Below are 14,597 nucleotides of genomic sequence, written 5' to 3' on the forward strand. Positions count from 1 at the left end.
ACCTGAACGTCAAATACTAAGAATGGGCGGCCTATGAAAGAATTAGTACTTTCATTAAGTATACTAAACCGGCTAATTGGGAATAGACAAACTGTAAAAAGCCCTCTGAGAAAGCCCCTCTCTAACCTTTGTTAGTAAGCTTTTCTGTAGCCTGCCTGTTGATGTATTTTCGGTTTGAACAGTGCACAACATGAAGAGACGGAACACTGGCGGCTTGTCACAATGCCCCCCGATGACATCACAATAGCGCTGCTGCCTAGAAAACAAGCTGCGCAGAAGAAGTTGTTCTTTGGGTGGGAGGGTGGGCTAGTGGAAGGAGGGGGCAATCTCTTTTTTTCCCGGGTGGTAGGGGGATGACAGGAGAAGGGAAGCGGGTGGTGAGAAAGGTACAGAGGGCAGGGTTTGGGGGCTGGGAAGGAAAGGGAAAAGATTAGGGTTTGGGGATGATGAAAGGGCTTTCTACGGGTAAGGATGGCAAAGGGTGGCAGTGACGGAAAGTCAGGCAACCTGTCCTGTCCGTCTTTTTGTATCGTGAATTGGAAAGACTGCAAGGGGGAGGGGAGTTGCTTGCGCCCTAAAGGAGGAGTTATTCAGATTCATTGCAGTGGGCGGCGGCTGCAAAACGCACCATTCTTCTTGTTTTTGCTCTGCAAAGCAGCCTTTTCAAGGGTTGGCTTGGGTGACAAAATGTCTTGTGTAGGCGTGGGTTTGTCTCCCTCTCGCTCTCTCTCCCTAAGATGTGTCCGGCATAGGCCAGGGTGCCACTCGAGGCCCAAACCAATTCTGGTTATCGCTTCTCGGCCTTTTGGCTAAGATCAAGTGTAGTATCTGTTCTTATCAGTTTAATATCTGATACGTCCCCTATCTGGGGACCATATATTAAATGGATTTTTAGAACAGGGAGATGGAAAAAGAGCTTGCTCTGTCCACTCCACGCATTGACCTGGTATTGCAGTACCTCCAGGAACGGTGCACCCCTTCTTAACCCAGTTTCCAAAAGCAGAACTCGATTCACCTGATTCATATTAGCCCGATTAGCGAATTGAAATGAATTTTTATCTAACACACTTTTTACTTGCTTTATTCATCCAAATAGCAAACTCATCACCACTCAACTTCACCAACTCTGCTATGTCCCGTGCAGTATCTTGTTGTCAGTCTAATCTAGATCATGTGTAATTGAATGGAATAGATCCCTTTTGGACAAAGTGGAGTCAGATGCTGCAGTGACCACAGGTGTGAGAGGATCTACAATTGGCATCTGGTGTTATCTCTCTGCTTCCACTCCAAATAAAGTTACCTGTTGTTACCTGAACGTCAAATACTAAGAATGGGCGGCCTATGAAAGAATTAGTACTTTCATTAAGTATACTAAACCGGCTAATTGGGAATAGACAAACTGTAAAAAGCCCTCTGAGAAAGCCCCTCTCTAACCTTTGTTAGTAAGCTTTTCTGTAGCCTGCCTGTTGATGTATTTTCGGTTTGAACAGTGCACAACATGAAGAGACGGAACACTGGCGGCTTGTCACAATGCCCCCCGATGACATCACAATAGCGCTGCTGCCTAGAAAACAAGCTGCGCAGAAGAAGTTGTTCTTTGGGTGGGAGGGTGGGCTAGTGGAAGGAGGGGGCAATCTCTTTTTTTCCCGGGTGGTAGGGGGATGACAGGAGAAGGGAAGCGGGTGGTGAGAAAGGTACAGAGGGCAGGGTTTGGGGGCTGGGAAGGAAAGGGAAAAGATTAGGGTTTGGGGATGATGAAAGGGCTTTCTACGGGTAAGGATGGCAAAGGGTGGCAGTGACGGAAAGTCAGGCAACCTGTCCTGTCCGTCTTTTTGTATCGTGAATTGGAAAGACTGCAAGGGGGAGGGGAGTTGCTTGCGCCCTAAAGGAGGAGTTATTCAGATTCATTGCAGTGGGCGGCGGCTGCAAAACGCACCATTCTTCTTGTTTTTGCTCTGCAAAGCAGCCTTTTCAAGGGTTGGCTTGGGTGACAAAATGTCTTGTGTAGGCGTGGGTTTGTCTCCCTCTCGCTCTCTCTCCCTAAGATGTGTCCGGCATAGGCCAGGGTGCCACTCGAGGCCCAAACCAATTCTGGTTATCGCTTCTCGGCCTTTTGGCTAAGATCAAGTGTAGTTTGGGAGGGTACTACCTTGGTTGGTGCTGAAAGGTGCCAGGGTATTGCACAACTGCTGGCCTTGGGGGAGTGTGCATCGTAGGATGTCATAGCCCTCTTGTGACGGACAGTTACCTGGGCAACGAGAGGCGGTCACTTTATTATTTTCAAACTCATCCTTCAAAAAAAAAAAAAAAAAAAAAAAAAAAAAAAAATCTGTTCTTATCAGTTTAATATCTGATACGTCCCCTATCTGGGGACCATATATTAAATGGATTTTTAGAACAGGGAGATGGAAAAAGAGCTTGCTCTGTCCACTCCACGCATTGACCTGGTATTGCAGTACCTCCAGGAACGGTGCACCCCTTCTTAACCCAGTTTCCAAAAGCAGAACTCGATTCACCTGATTCATATTAGCCCGATTAGCGAATTGAAATGAATTTTTATCTAACACACTTTTTACTTGCTTTATTCATCCAAATAGCAAACTCATCACCACTCAACTTCACCAACTCTACTATGTCCCGTGCAGTATCTTGTTGTCAGTCTAATCTAGATCATGTGTAATTGAATGGAATAGATCCCTTTTGGACAAAGTGGAGTCAGATGCTGCAGTGACCACAGGTGTGAGAGGATCTACAATTGGCATCTGGTGTTATCTCTCTGCTTCCACTCCAAATAAAGTTACCTGTTGTTACCTGAACGTCAAATACTAAGAATGGGCGGCCTATGAAAGAATTAGTACTTTCATTAAGTATACTAAACCGGCTAATTGGGAATAGACAAACTGTAAAAAGCCCTCTGAGAAAGCCCCTCTCTAACCTTTGTTAGTAAGCTTTTCTGTAGCCTGCCTGTTGATGTATTTTCGGTTTGAACAGTGCACAACATGAAGAGACGGAACACTGGCGGCTTGTCACAATGCCCCCCGATGACATCACAATAGCGCTGCTGCCTAGAAAACAAGCTGCGCAGAAGAAGTTGTTCTTTGGGTGGGAGGGTGGGCTAGTGGAAGGAGGGGGCAATCTCTTTTTTTCCCGGGTGGTAGGGGGATGACAGGAGAAGGGAAGCGGGTGGTGAGAAAGGTACAGAGGGCAGGGTTTGGGGGCTGGGAAGGAAAGGGAAAAGATTAGGGTTTGGGGATGATGAAAGGGCTTTCTACGGGTAAGGATGGCAAAGGGTGGCAGTGACGGAAAGTCAGGCAACCTGTCCTGTCCGTCTTTTTGTATCGTGAATTGGAAAGACTGCAAGGGGGAGGGGAGTTGCTTGCGCCCTAAAGGAGGAGTTATTCAGATTCATTGCAGTGGGCGGCGGCTGCAAAACGCACCATTCTTCTTGTTTTTGCTCTGCAAAGCAGCCTTTTCAAGGGTTGGCTTGGGTGACAAAATGTCTTGTGTAGGCGTGGGTTTGTCTCCCTCTCGCTCTCTCTCCCTAAGATGTGTCCGGCATAGGCCAGGGTGCCACTCGAGGCCCAAACCAATTCTGGTTATCGCTTCTCGGCCTTTTGGCTAAGATCAAGTGTAGTATCTGTTCTTATCAGTTTAATATCTGATACGTCCCCTATCTGGGGACCATATATTAAATGGATTTTTAGAACAGGGAGATGGAAAAAGAGCTTGCTCTGTCCACTCCACGCATTGACCTGGTATTGCAGTACCTCCAGGAACGGTGCACCCCTTCTTAACCCAGTTTCCAAAAGCAGAACTCGATTCACCTGATTCATATTAGCCCGATTAGCGAATTGAAATGAATTTTTATCTAACACACTTTTTACTTGCTTTATTCATCCAAATAGCAAACTCATCACCACTCAACTTCACCAACTCTGCTATGTCCCGTGCAGTATCTTGTTGTCAGTCTAATCTAGATCATGTGTAATTGAATGGAATAGATCCCTTTTGGACAAAGTGGAGTCAGATGCTGCAGTGACCACAGGTGTGAGAGGATCTACAATTGGCATCTGGTGTTATCTCTCTGCTTCCACTCCAAATAAAGTTACCTGTTGTTACCTGAACGTCAAATACTAAGAATGGGCGGCCTATGAAAGAATTAGTACTTTCATTAAGTATACTAAACCGGCTAATTGGGAATAGACAAACTGTAAAAAGCCCTCTGAGAAAGCCCCTCTCTAACCTTTGTTAGTAAGCTTTTCTGTAGCCTGCCTGTTGATGTATTTTCGGTTTGAACAGTGCACAACATGAAGAGACGGAACACTGGCGGCTTGTCACAATGCCCCCCGATGACATCACAATAGCGCTGCTGCCTAGAAAACAAGCTGCGCAGAAGAAGTTGTTCTTTGGGTGGGAGGGTGGGCTAGTGGAAGGAGGGGGCAATCTCTTTTTTTCCCGGGTGGTAGGGGGATGACAGGAGAAGGGAAGCGGGTGGTGAGAAAGGTACAGAGGGCAGGGTTTGGGGGCTGGGAAGGAAAGGGAAAAGATTAGGGTTTGGGGATGATGAAAGGGCTTTCTACGGGTAAGGATGGCAAAGGGTGGCAGTGACGGAAAGTCAGGCAACCTGTCCTGTCCGTCTTTTTGTATCGTGAATTGGAAAGACTGCAAGGGGGAGGGGAGTTGCTTGCGCCCTAAAGGAGGAGTTATTCAGATTCATTGCAGTGGGCGGCGGCTGCAAAACGCACCATTCTTCTTGTTTTTGCTCTGCAAAGCAGCCTTTTCAAGGGTTGGCTTGGGTGACAAAATGTCTTGTGTAGGCGTGGGTTTGTCTCCCTCTCGCTCTCTCTCCCTAAGATGTGTCCGGCATAGGCCAGGGTGCCACTCGAGGCCCAAACCAATTCTGGTTATCGCTTCTCGGCCTTTTGGCTAAGATCAAGTGTAGTATCTGTTCTTATCAGTTTAATATCTGATACGTCCCCTATCTGGGGACCATATATTAAATGGATTTTTAGAACAAGGAGATGGAAAAAGAGCTTGCTCTGTCCACTCCACGCATTGACCTGGTATTGCAGTACCTCCAGGAACGGTGCACCCCTTCTTAACCCAGTTTCCAAAAGCAGAACTCGATTCACCTGATTCATATTAGCCCGATTAGCGAATTGAAATGAATTTTTATCTAACACACTTTTTACTTGCTTTATTCATCCAAATAGCAAACTCATCACCACTCAACTTCACCAACTCTGCTATGTCCCGTGCAGTATCTTGTTGTCAGTCTAATCTAGATCATGTGTAATTGAATGGAATAGATCCCTTTTGGACAAAGTGGAGTCAGATGCTGCAGTGACCACAGGTGTGAGAGGATCTACAATTGGCATCTGGTGTTATCTCTCTGCTTCCACTCCAAATAAAGTTACCTGTTGTTACCTGAACGTCAAATACTAAGAATGGGCGGCCTATGAAAGAATTAGTACTTTCATTAAGTATACTAAACCGGCTAATTGGGAATAGACAAACTGTAAAAAGCCCTCTGAGAAAGCCCCTCTCTAACCTTTGTTAGTAAGCTTTTCTGTAGCCTGCCTGTTGATGTATTTTCGGTTTGAACAGTGCACAACATGAAGAGACGGAACACTGGCGGCTTGTCACAATGCCCCCCGATGACATCACAATAGCGCTGCTGCCTAGAAAACAAGCTGCGCAGAAGAAGTTGTTCTTTGGGTGGGAGGGTGGGCTAGTGGAAGGAGGGGGCAATCTCTTTTTTTCCCGGGTGGTAGGGGGATGACAGGAGAAGGGAAGCGGATGGTGAGAAAGGTACAGAGGGCAGGGTTTGGGGGCTGGGAAGGAAAGGGAAAAGATTAGGGTTTGGGGATGATGAAAGGGCTTTCTACGGGTAAGGATGGCAAAGGGTGGCAGTGACGGAAAGTCAGGCAACCTGTCCTGTCCGTCTTTTTGTATCGTGAATTGGAAAGACTGCAAGGGGGAGGGGAGTTGCTTGCGCCCTAAAGGAGGAGTTATTCAGATTCATTGCAGTGGGCGGCGGCTGCAAAACGCACCATTCTTCTTGTTTTTGCTCTGCAAAGCAGCCTTTTCAAGGGTTGGCTTGGGTGACAAAATGTCTTGTGTAGGCGTGGGTTTGTCTCCCTCTCGCTCTCTCTCCCTAAGATGTGTCCGGCATAGGCCAGGGTGCCACTCGAGGCCCAAACCAATTCTGGTTATCGCTTCTCGGCCTTTTGGCTAAGATCAAGTGTAGTATCTGTTCTTATCAGTTTAATATCTGATACGTCCCCTATCTGGGGACCATATATTAAATGGATTTTTAGAACAGGGAGATGGAAAAAGAGCTTGCTCTGTCCACTCCACGCATTGACCTGGTATTGCAGTACCTCCAGGAACGGTGCACCCCTTCTTAACCCAGTTTCCAAAAGCAGAACTCGATTCACCTGATTCATATTAGCCCGATTAGCGAATTGAAATGAATTTTTATCTAACACACTTTTTACTTGCTTTATTCATCCAAATAGCAAACTCATCACCACTCAACTTCACCAACTCTGCTATGTCCCGTGCAGTATCTTGTTGTCAGTCTAATCTAGATCATGTGTAATTGAATGGAATAGATCCCTTTTGGACAAAGTGGAGTCAGATGCTGCAGTGACCACAGGTGTGAGAGGATCTACAATTGGCATCTGGTGTTATCTCTCTGCTTCCACTCCAAATAAAGTTACCTGTTGTTACCTGAACGTCAAATACTAAGAATGGGCGGCCTATGAAAGAATTAGTACTTTCATTAAGTATACTAAACCGGCTAATTGGGAATAGACAAACTGTAAAAAGCCCTCTGAGAAAGCCCCTCTCTAACCTTTGTTAGTAAGCTTTTCTGTAGCCTGCCTGTTGATGTATTTTCGGTTTGAACAGTGCACAACATGAAGAGACGGAACACTGGCGGCTTGTCACAATGCCCCCCGATGACATCACAATAGCGCTGCTGCCTAGAAAACAAGCTGCGCAGAAGAAGTTGTTCTTTGGGTGGGAGGGTGGGCTAGTGGAAGGAGGGGGCAATCTCTTTTTTTCCCGGGTGGTAGGGGGATGACAGGAGAAGGGAAGCGGGTGGTGAGAAAGGTACAGAGGGCAGGGTTTGGGGGCTGGGAAGGAAAGGGAAAAGATTAGGGTTTGGGGATGATGAAAGGGCTTTCTACGGGTAAGGATGGCAAAGGGTGGCAGTGACGGAAAGTCAGGCAACCTGTCCTGTCCGTCTTTTTGTATCGTGAATTGGAAAGACTGCAAGGGGGAGGGGAGTTGCTTGCGCCCTAAAGGAGGAGTTATTCAGATTCATTGCAGTGGGCGGCGGCTGCAAAACGCACCATTCTTCTTGTTTTTGCTCTGCAAAGCAGCCTTTTCAAGGGTTGGCTTGGGTGACAAAATGTCTTGTGTAGGCGTGGGTTTGTCTCCCTCTCGCTCTCTCTCCCTAAGATGTGTCCGGCATAGGCCAGGGTGCCACTCGAGGCCCAAACCAATTCTGGTTATCGCTTCTCGGCCTTTTGGCTAAGATCAAGTGTAGTATCTGTTCTTATCAGTTTAATATCTGATACGTCCCCTATCTGGGGACCATATATTAAATGGATTTTTAGAACAGGGAGATGGAAAAAGAGCTTGCTCTGTCCACTCCACGCATTGACCTGGTATTGCAGTACCTCCAGGAACGGTGCACCCCTTCTTAACCCAGTTTCCAAAAGCAGAACTCGATTCACCTGATTCATATTAGCCCGATTAGCGAATTGAAATGAATTTTTATCTAACACACTTTTTACTTGCTTTATTCATCCAAATAGCAAACTCATCACCACTCAACTTCACCAACTCTGCTATGTCCCGTGCAGTATCTTGTTGTCAGTCTAATCTAGATCATGTGTAATTGAATGGAATAGATCCCTTTTGGACAAAGTGGAGTCAGATGCTGCAGTGACCACAGGTGTGAGAGGATCTACAATTGGCATCTGGTGTTATCTCTCTGCTTCCACTCCAAATAAAGTTACCTGTTGTTACCTGAACGTCAAATACTAAGAATGGGCGGCCTATGAAAGAATTAGTACTTTCATTAAGTATACTAAACCGGCTAATTGGGAATAGACAAACTGTAAAAAGCCCTCTGAGAAAGCCCCTCTCTAACCTTTGTTAGAAAGCTTTTCTGTAGCCTGCCTGTTGATGTATTTTCGGTTTGAACAGTGCACAACATGAAGAGACGGAACACTGGCGGCTTGTCACAATGCCCCCCGATGACATCACAATAGCGCTGCTGCCTAGAAAACAAGCTGCGCAGAAGAAGTTGTTCTTTGGGTGGGAGGGTGGGCTAGTGGAAGGAGGGGGCAATCTCTTTTTTTCCCGGGTGGTAGGGGGATGACAGGAGAAGGGAAGCGGGTGGTGAGAAAGGTACAGAGGGCAGGGTTTGGGGGCTGGGAAGGAAAGGGAAAAGATTAGGGTTTGGGGATGATGAAAGGGCTTTCTACGGGTAAGGATGGCAAAGGGTGGCAGTGACGGAAAGTCAGGCAACCTGTCCTGTCCGTCTTTTTGTATCGTGAATTGGAAAGACTGCAAGGGGGAGGGGAGTTGCTTGCGCCCTAAAGGAGGAGTTATTCAGATTCATTGCAGTGGGCGGCGGCTGCAAAACGCACCATTCTTCTTGTTTTTGCTCTGCAAAGCAGCCTTTTCAAGGGTTGGCTTGGGTGACAAAATGTCTTGTGTAGGCGTGGGTTTGTCTCCCTCTCGCTCTCTCTCCCTAAGATGTGTCCGGCATAGGCCAGGGTGCCACTCGAGGCCCAAACCAATTCTGGTTATCGCTTCTCGGCCTTTTGGCTAAGATCAAGTGTAGTATCTGTTCTTATCAGTTTAATATCTGATACGTCCCCTATCTGGGGACCATATATTAAATGGATTTTTAGAACAGGGAGATGGAAAAAGAGCTTGCTCTGTCCACTCCACGCATTGACCTGGTATTGCAGTACCTCCAGGAACGGTGCACCCCTTCTTAACCCAGTTTCCAAAAGCAGAACTCGATTCACCTGATTCATATTAGCCCGATTAGCGAATTGAAATGAATTTTTATCTAACACACTTTTTACTTGCTTTATTCATCCAAATAGCAAACTCATCACCACTCAACTTCACCAACTCTGCTATGTCCCGTGCAGTATCTTGTTGTCAGTCTAATCTAGATCATGTGTAATTGAATGGAATAGATCCCTTTTGGACAAAGTGGAGTCAGATGCTGCAGTGACCACAGGTGTGAGAGGATCTACAATTGGCATCTGGTGTTATCTCTCTGCTTCCACTCCAAATAAAGTTACCTGTTGTTACCTGAACGTCAAATACTAAGAATGGGCGGCCTATGAAAGAATTAGTACTTTCATTAAGTATACTAAACCGGCTAATTGGGAATAGACAAACTGTAAAAAGCCCTCTGAGAAAGCCCCTCTCTAACCTTTGTTAGTAAGCTTTTCTGTAGCCTGCCTGTTGATGTATTTTCGGTTTGAACAGTGCACAACATGAAGAGACGGAACACTGGCGGCTTGTCACAATGCCCCCCGATGACATCACAATAGCGCTGCTGCCTAGAAAACAAGCTGCGCAGAAGAAGTTGTTCTTTGGGTGGGAGGGTGGGCTAGTGGAAGGAGGGGGCAATCTCTTTTTTTCCCGGGTGGTAGGGGGATGACAGGAGAAGGGAAGCGGGTGGTGAGAAAGGTACAGAGGGCAGGGTTTGGGGGCTGGGAAGGAAAGGGAAAAGATTAGGGTTTGGGGATGATGAAAGGGCTTTCTACGGGTAAGGATGGCAAAGGGTGGCAGTGACGGAAAGTCAGGCAACCTGTCCTGTCCGTCTTTTTGTATCGTGAATTGGAAAGACTGCAAGGGGGAGGGGAGTTGCTTGCGCCCTAAAGGAGGAGTTATTCAGATTCATTGCAGTGGGCGGCGGCTGCAAAACGCACCATTCTTCTTGTTTTTGCTCTGCAAAGCAGCCTTTTCAAGGGTTGGCTTGGGTGACAAAATGTCTTGTGTAGGCGTGGGTTTGTCTCCCTCTCGCTCTCTCTCCCTAAGATGTGTCCGGCATAGGCCAGGGTGCCACTCGAGGCCCAAACCAATTCTGGTTATCGCTTCTCGGCCTTTTGGCTAAGATCAAGTGTAGTTTGGGAGGGTACTACCTTGGTTGGTGCTGAAAGGTGCCAGGGTATTGCACAACTGCTGGCCTTGGGGGAGTGTGCATCGTAGGATGTCATAGCCCTCTTGTGACGGACGGTTACCTGGGCAACGAGAGGCGGTCACTTTATTATTTTCAAACTCATCCTTCAAAAAAAAAAAAAAAAAAAAAAAAAAAAAATCTGTTCTTATCAGTTTAATATCTGATACGTCCCCTATCTGGGGACCATATATTAAATGGATTTTTAGAACAGGGAGATGGAAAAAGAGCTTGCTCTGTCCACTCCACGCATTGACCTGGTATTGCAGTACCTCCAGGAACGGTGCACCCCTTCTTAACCCAGTTTCCAAAAGCAGAACTCGATTCACCTGATTCATATTAGCCCGATTAGCGAATTGAAATGAATTTTTATCTAACACACTTTTTACTTGCTTTATTCATCCAAATAGCAAACTCATCACCACTCAACTTCACCAACTCTGCTATGTCCCGTGCAGTATCTTGTTGTCAGTCTAATCTAGATCATGTGTAATTGAATGGAATAGATCCCTTTTGGACAAAGTGGAGTCAGATGCTGCAGTGACCACAGGTGTGAGAGGATCTACAATTGGCATCTGGTGTTATCTCTCTGCTTCCACTCCAAATAAAGTTACCTGTTGTTACCTGAACGTCAAATACTAAGAATGGGCGGCCTATGAAAGAATTAGTACTTTCATTAAGTATACTAAACCGGCTAATTGGGAATAGACAAACTGTAAAAAGCCCTCTGAGAAAGCCCCTCTCTAACCTTTGTTAGTAAGCTTTTCTGTAGCCTGCCTGTTGATGTATTTTCGGTTTGAACAGTGCACAACATGAAGAGACGGAACACTGGCGGCTTGTCACAATGCCCCCCGATGACATCACAATAGCGCTGCTGCCTAGAAAACAAGCTGCGCAGAAGAAGTTGTTCTTTGGGTGGGAGGGTGGGCTAGTGGAAGGAGGGGGCAATCTCTTTTTTTCCCGGGTGGTAGGGGGATGACAGGAGAAGGGAAGCGGGTGGTGAGAAAGGTACAGAGGGCAGGGTTTGGGGGCTGGGAAGGAAAGGGAAAAGATTAGGGTTTGGGGATGATGAAAGGGCTTTCTACGGGTAAGGATGGCAAAGGGTGGCAGTGACGGAAAGTCAGGCAACCTGTCCTGTCCGTCTTTTTGTATCGTGAATTGGAAAGACTGCAAGGGGGAGGGGAGTTGCTTGCGCCCTAAAGGAGGAGTTATTCAGATTCATTGCAGTGGGCGGCGGCTGCAAAACGCACCATTCTTCTTGTTTTTGCTCTGCAAAGCAGCCTTTTCAAGGGTTGGCTTGGGTGACAAAATGTCTTGTGTAGGCGTGGGTTTGTCTCCCTCTCGCTCTCTCTCCCTAAGATGTGTCCGGCATAGGCCAGGGTGCCACTCGAGGCCCAAACCAATTCTGGTTATCGCTTCTCGGCCTTTTGGCTAAGATCAAGTGTAGTATCTGTTCTTATCAGTTTAATATCTGATACGTCCCCTATCTGGGGACCATATATTAAATGGATTTTTAGAACAGGGAGATGGAAAAAGAGCTTGCTCTGTCCACTCCACGCATTGACCTGGTATTGCAGTACCTCCAGGAACGGTGCACCCCTTCTTAACCCAGTTTCCAAAAGCAGAACTCGATTCACCTGATTCATATTAGCCCGATTAGCGAATTGAAATGAATTTTTATCTAACACACTTTTTACTTGCTTTATTCATCCAAATAGCAAACTCATCACCACTCAACTTCACCAACTCTGCTATGTCCCGTGCAGTATCTTGTTGTCAGTCTAATCTAGATCATGTGTAATTGAATGGAATAGATCCCTTTTGGACAAAGTGGAGTCAGATGCTGCAGTGACCACAGGTGTGAGAGGATCTACAATTGGCATCTGGTGTTATCTCTCTGCTTCCACTCCAAATAAAGTTACCTGTTGTTACCTGAACGTCAAATACTAAGAATGGGCGGCCTATGAAAGAATTAGTACTTTCATTAAGTATACTAAACCGGCTAATTGGGAATAGACAAACTGTAAAAAGCCCTCTGAGAAAGCCCCTCTCTAACCTTTGTTAGTAAGCTTTTCTGTAGCCTGCCTGTTGATGTATTTTCGGTTTGAACAGTGCACAACATGAAGAGACGGAACACTGGCGGCTTGTCACAATGCCCCCCGATGACATCACAATAGCGCTGCTGCCTAGAAAACAAGCTGCGCAGAAGAAGTTGTTCTTTGGGTGGGAGGGTGGGCTAGTGGAAGGAGGGGGCAATCTCTTTTTTTCCCGGGTGGTAGGGGGATGACAGGAGAAGGGAAGCGGGTGGTGAGAAAGGTACAGAGGGCAGGGTTTGGGGGCTGGGAAGGAAAGGGAAAAGATTAGGGTTTGGGGATGATGAAAGGGCTTTCTACGGGTAAGGATGGCAAAGGGTGGCAGTGACGGAAAGTCAGGCAACCTGTCCTGTCCGTCTTTTTGTATCGTGAATTGGAAAGACTGCAAGGGGGAGGGGAGTTGCTTGCGCCCTAAAGGAGGAGTTATTCAGATTCATTGCAGTGGGCGGCGGCTGCAAAACGCACCATTCTTCTTGTTTTTGCTCTGCAAAGCAGCCTTTTCAAGGGTTGGCTTGGGTGACAAAATGTCTTGTGTAGGCGTGGGTTTGTCTCCCTCTCGCTCTCTCTCCCTAAGATGTGTCCGGCATAGGCCAGGGTGCCACTCGAGGCCCAAACCAATTCTGGTTATCGCTTCTCGGCCTTTTGGCTAAGATCAAGTGTAGTATCTGTTCTTATCAGTTTAATATCTGATACGTCCCCTATCTGGGGACCATATATTAAATGGATTTTTAGAACAGGGAGATGGAAAAAGAGCTTGCTCTGTCCACTCCACGCATTGACCTGGTATTGCAGTACCTCCAGGAACGGTGCACCCCTTCTTAACCCAGTTTCCAAAAGCAGAACTCGATTCACCTGATTCATATTAGCCCGATTAGCGAATTGAAATGAATTTTTATCTAACACACTTTTTACTTGCTTTATTCATCCAAATAGCAAACTCATCACCACTCAACTTCACCAACTCTGCTATGTCCCGTGCAGTATCTTGTTGTCAGTCTAATCTAGATCATGTGTAATTGAATGGAATAGATCCCTTTTGGACAAAGTGGAGTCAGATGCTGCAGTGACCACAGGTGTGAGAGGATCTACAATTGGCATCTGGTGTTATCTCTCTGCTTCCACTCCAAATAAAGTTACCTGTTGTTACCATGAACGTCAAATACTAAGAATGGGCGGCCTATGAAAGAATTAGTACTTTCATTAAGTATACTAAACCGGCTAATTGGGAATAGACAAACTGTAAAAAGCCCTCTGAGAAAGCCCCTCTCTAACCTTTGTTAGTAAGCTTTTCTGTAGCCTGCCTGTTGATGTATTTTCGGTTTGAACAGTGCACAACATGAAGAGACGGAACACTGGCGGCTTGTCACAATGCCCCCCGATGACATCACAATAGCGCTGCTGCCTAGAAAACAAGCTGCGCAGAAGAAGTTGTTCTTTGGGTGGGAGGGTGGGCTAGTGGAAGGAGGGGGCAATCTCTTTTTTTCCCGGGTGGTAGGGGGATGACAGGAGAAGGGAAGCGGGTGGTGAGAAAGGTACAGAGGGCAGGGTTTGGGGGCTGGGAAGGAAAGGGAAAAGATTAGGGTTTGGGGATGATGAAAGGGCTTTCTACGGGTAAGGATGGCAAAGGGTGGCAGTGACGGAAAGTCAGGCAACCTGTCCTGTCCGTCTTTTTGTATCGTGAATTGGAAAGACTGCAAGGGGGAGGGGAGTTGCTTGCGCCCTAAAGGAGGAGTTATTCAGATTCATTGCAGTGGGCGGCGGCTGCAAAACGCACCATTCTTCTTGTTTTTGCTCTGCAAAGCAGCCTTTTCAAGGGTTGGCTTGGGTGACAAAATGTCTTGTGTAGGCGTGGGTTTGTCTCCCTCTCGCTCTCTCTCCCTAAGATGTGTCCGGCATAGGCCAGGGTGCCACTCGAGGCCCAAACCAATTCTGGTTATCGCTTCTCGGCCTTTTGGCTAAGATCAAGTGTAGTATCTGTTCTTATCAGTTTAATATCTGATACGTCCCCTATCTGGGGACCATATATTAAATGGATTTTTAGAACAGGGAGATGGAAAAAGAGCTTGCTCTGTCCACTCCACGCATTGACCTGGTATTGCAGTACCTCCAGGAACGGTGCACCCCTTCTTAACCCAGTTTCCAAAAGCAGAACTCGATTCACCTGATTCATATTAGCCCGATTAGCGAATTGAAATGAATTTTTATCTAACACACTTTTTACTTGCTTTATTCATCCAAATAGCAAACTCATCACCACTCAACTTCACCAACTCTGCTAT

General features: G+C 46.7%; 9 non-coding genes and 2 pseudogenes across 9 annotated transcripts; all 11 read left to right on the forward strand.

Annotated features, from left to right (window-relative positions):
• The first annotated feature begins 789 nt into the window (after positions 1 to 789).
• LOC142253049 (U2 spliceosomal RNA) lies at positions 790 to 980 on the forward strand. Its single transcript, XR_012726371.1, has one exon. It is a non-coding gene; the product is annotated as a U2 spliceosomal RNA (small nuclear RNA).
• A 1,293-nt stretch (positions 981 to 2,273) lies between these two features.
• Positions 2,274 to 2,481, forward strand: LOC142253508 (U2 spliceosomal RNA; annotated as a pseudogene).
• Positions 2,482 to 3,598: 1,117 nt separating this feature from the next.
• LOC142253060 (U2 spliceosomal RNA) lies at positions 3,599 to 3,789 on the forward strand. The gene has a single exon (XR_012726382.1). It is a non-coding gene; the product is annotated as a U2 spliceosomal RNA (small nuclear RNA).
• Positions 3,790 to 4,906: 1,117 nt separating this feature from the next.
• LOC142254019 (U2 spliceosomal RNA) lies at positions 4,907 to 5,097 on the forward strand. The gene has a single exon (XR_012727043.1). It is a non-coding gene; the product is annotated as a U2 spliceosomal RNA (small nuclear RNA).
• A 1,117-nt stretch (positions 5,098 to 6,214) lies between these two features.
• Positions 6,215 to 6,405, forward strand: LOC142253071 (U2 spliceosomal RNA). Its single transcript, XR_012726391.1, has one exon. It is a non-coding gene; the product is annotated as a U2 spliceosomal RNA (small nuclear RNA).
• Positions 6,406 to 7,522: 1,117 nt separating this feature from the next.
• LOC142253083 (U2 spliceosomal RNA) lies at positions 7,523 to 7,713 on the forward strand. The gene has a single exon (XR_012726403.1). It is a non-coding gene; the product is annotated as a U2 spliceosomal RNA (small nuclear RNA).
• Positions 7,714 to 8,830: 1,117 nt separating this feature from the next.
• Positions 8,831 to 9,021, forward strand: LOC142253094 (U2 spliceosomal RNA). The gene has a single exon (XR_012726414.1). It is a non-coding gene; the product is annotated as a U2 spliceosomal RNA (small nuclear RNA).
• Positions 9,022 to 10,314: 1,293 nt separating this feature from the next.
• Positions 10,315 to 10,519, forward strand: LOC142253491 (U2 spliceosomal RNA; annotated as a pseudogene).
• A 1,117-nt stretch (positions 10,520 to 11,636) lies between these two features.
• Positions 11,637 to 11,827, forward strand: LOC142253105 (U2 spliceosomal RNA). Its single transcript, XR_012726425.1, has one exon. It is a non-coding gene; the product is annotated as a U2 spliceosomal RNA (small nuclear RNA).
• Positions 11,828 to 12,944: 1,117 nt separating this feature from the next.
• LOC142253116 (U2 spliceosomal RNA) lies at positions 12,945 to 13,135 on the forward strand. The gene has a single exon (XR_012726436.1). It is a non-coding gene; the product is annotated as a U2 spliceosomal RNA (small nuclear RNA).
• Positions 13,136 to 14,253: 1,118 nt separating this feature from the next.
• On the forward strand, positions 14,254 to 14,444 carry LOC142253128 (U2 spliceosomal RNA). The gene has a single exon (XR_012726447.1). It is a non-coding gene; the product is annotated as a U2 spliceosomal RNA (small nuclear RNA).
• The last annotated feature ends 153 nt before the right edge of the window (positions 14,445 to 14,597 follow it).

The sequence above is a fragment of the Anomaloglossus baeobatrachus genome, chromosome 9 (genome assembly GCF_048569485.1).
Source record: "Anomaloglossus baeobatrachus isolate aAnoBae1 chromosome 9, aAnoBae1.hap1, whole genome shotgun sequence".
Classification (NCBI taxonomy): Eukaryota; Metazoa; Chordata; class Amphibia; order Anura; family Aromobatidae; genus Anomaloglossus; species Anomaloglossus baeobatrachus.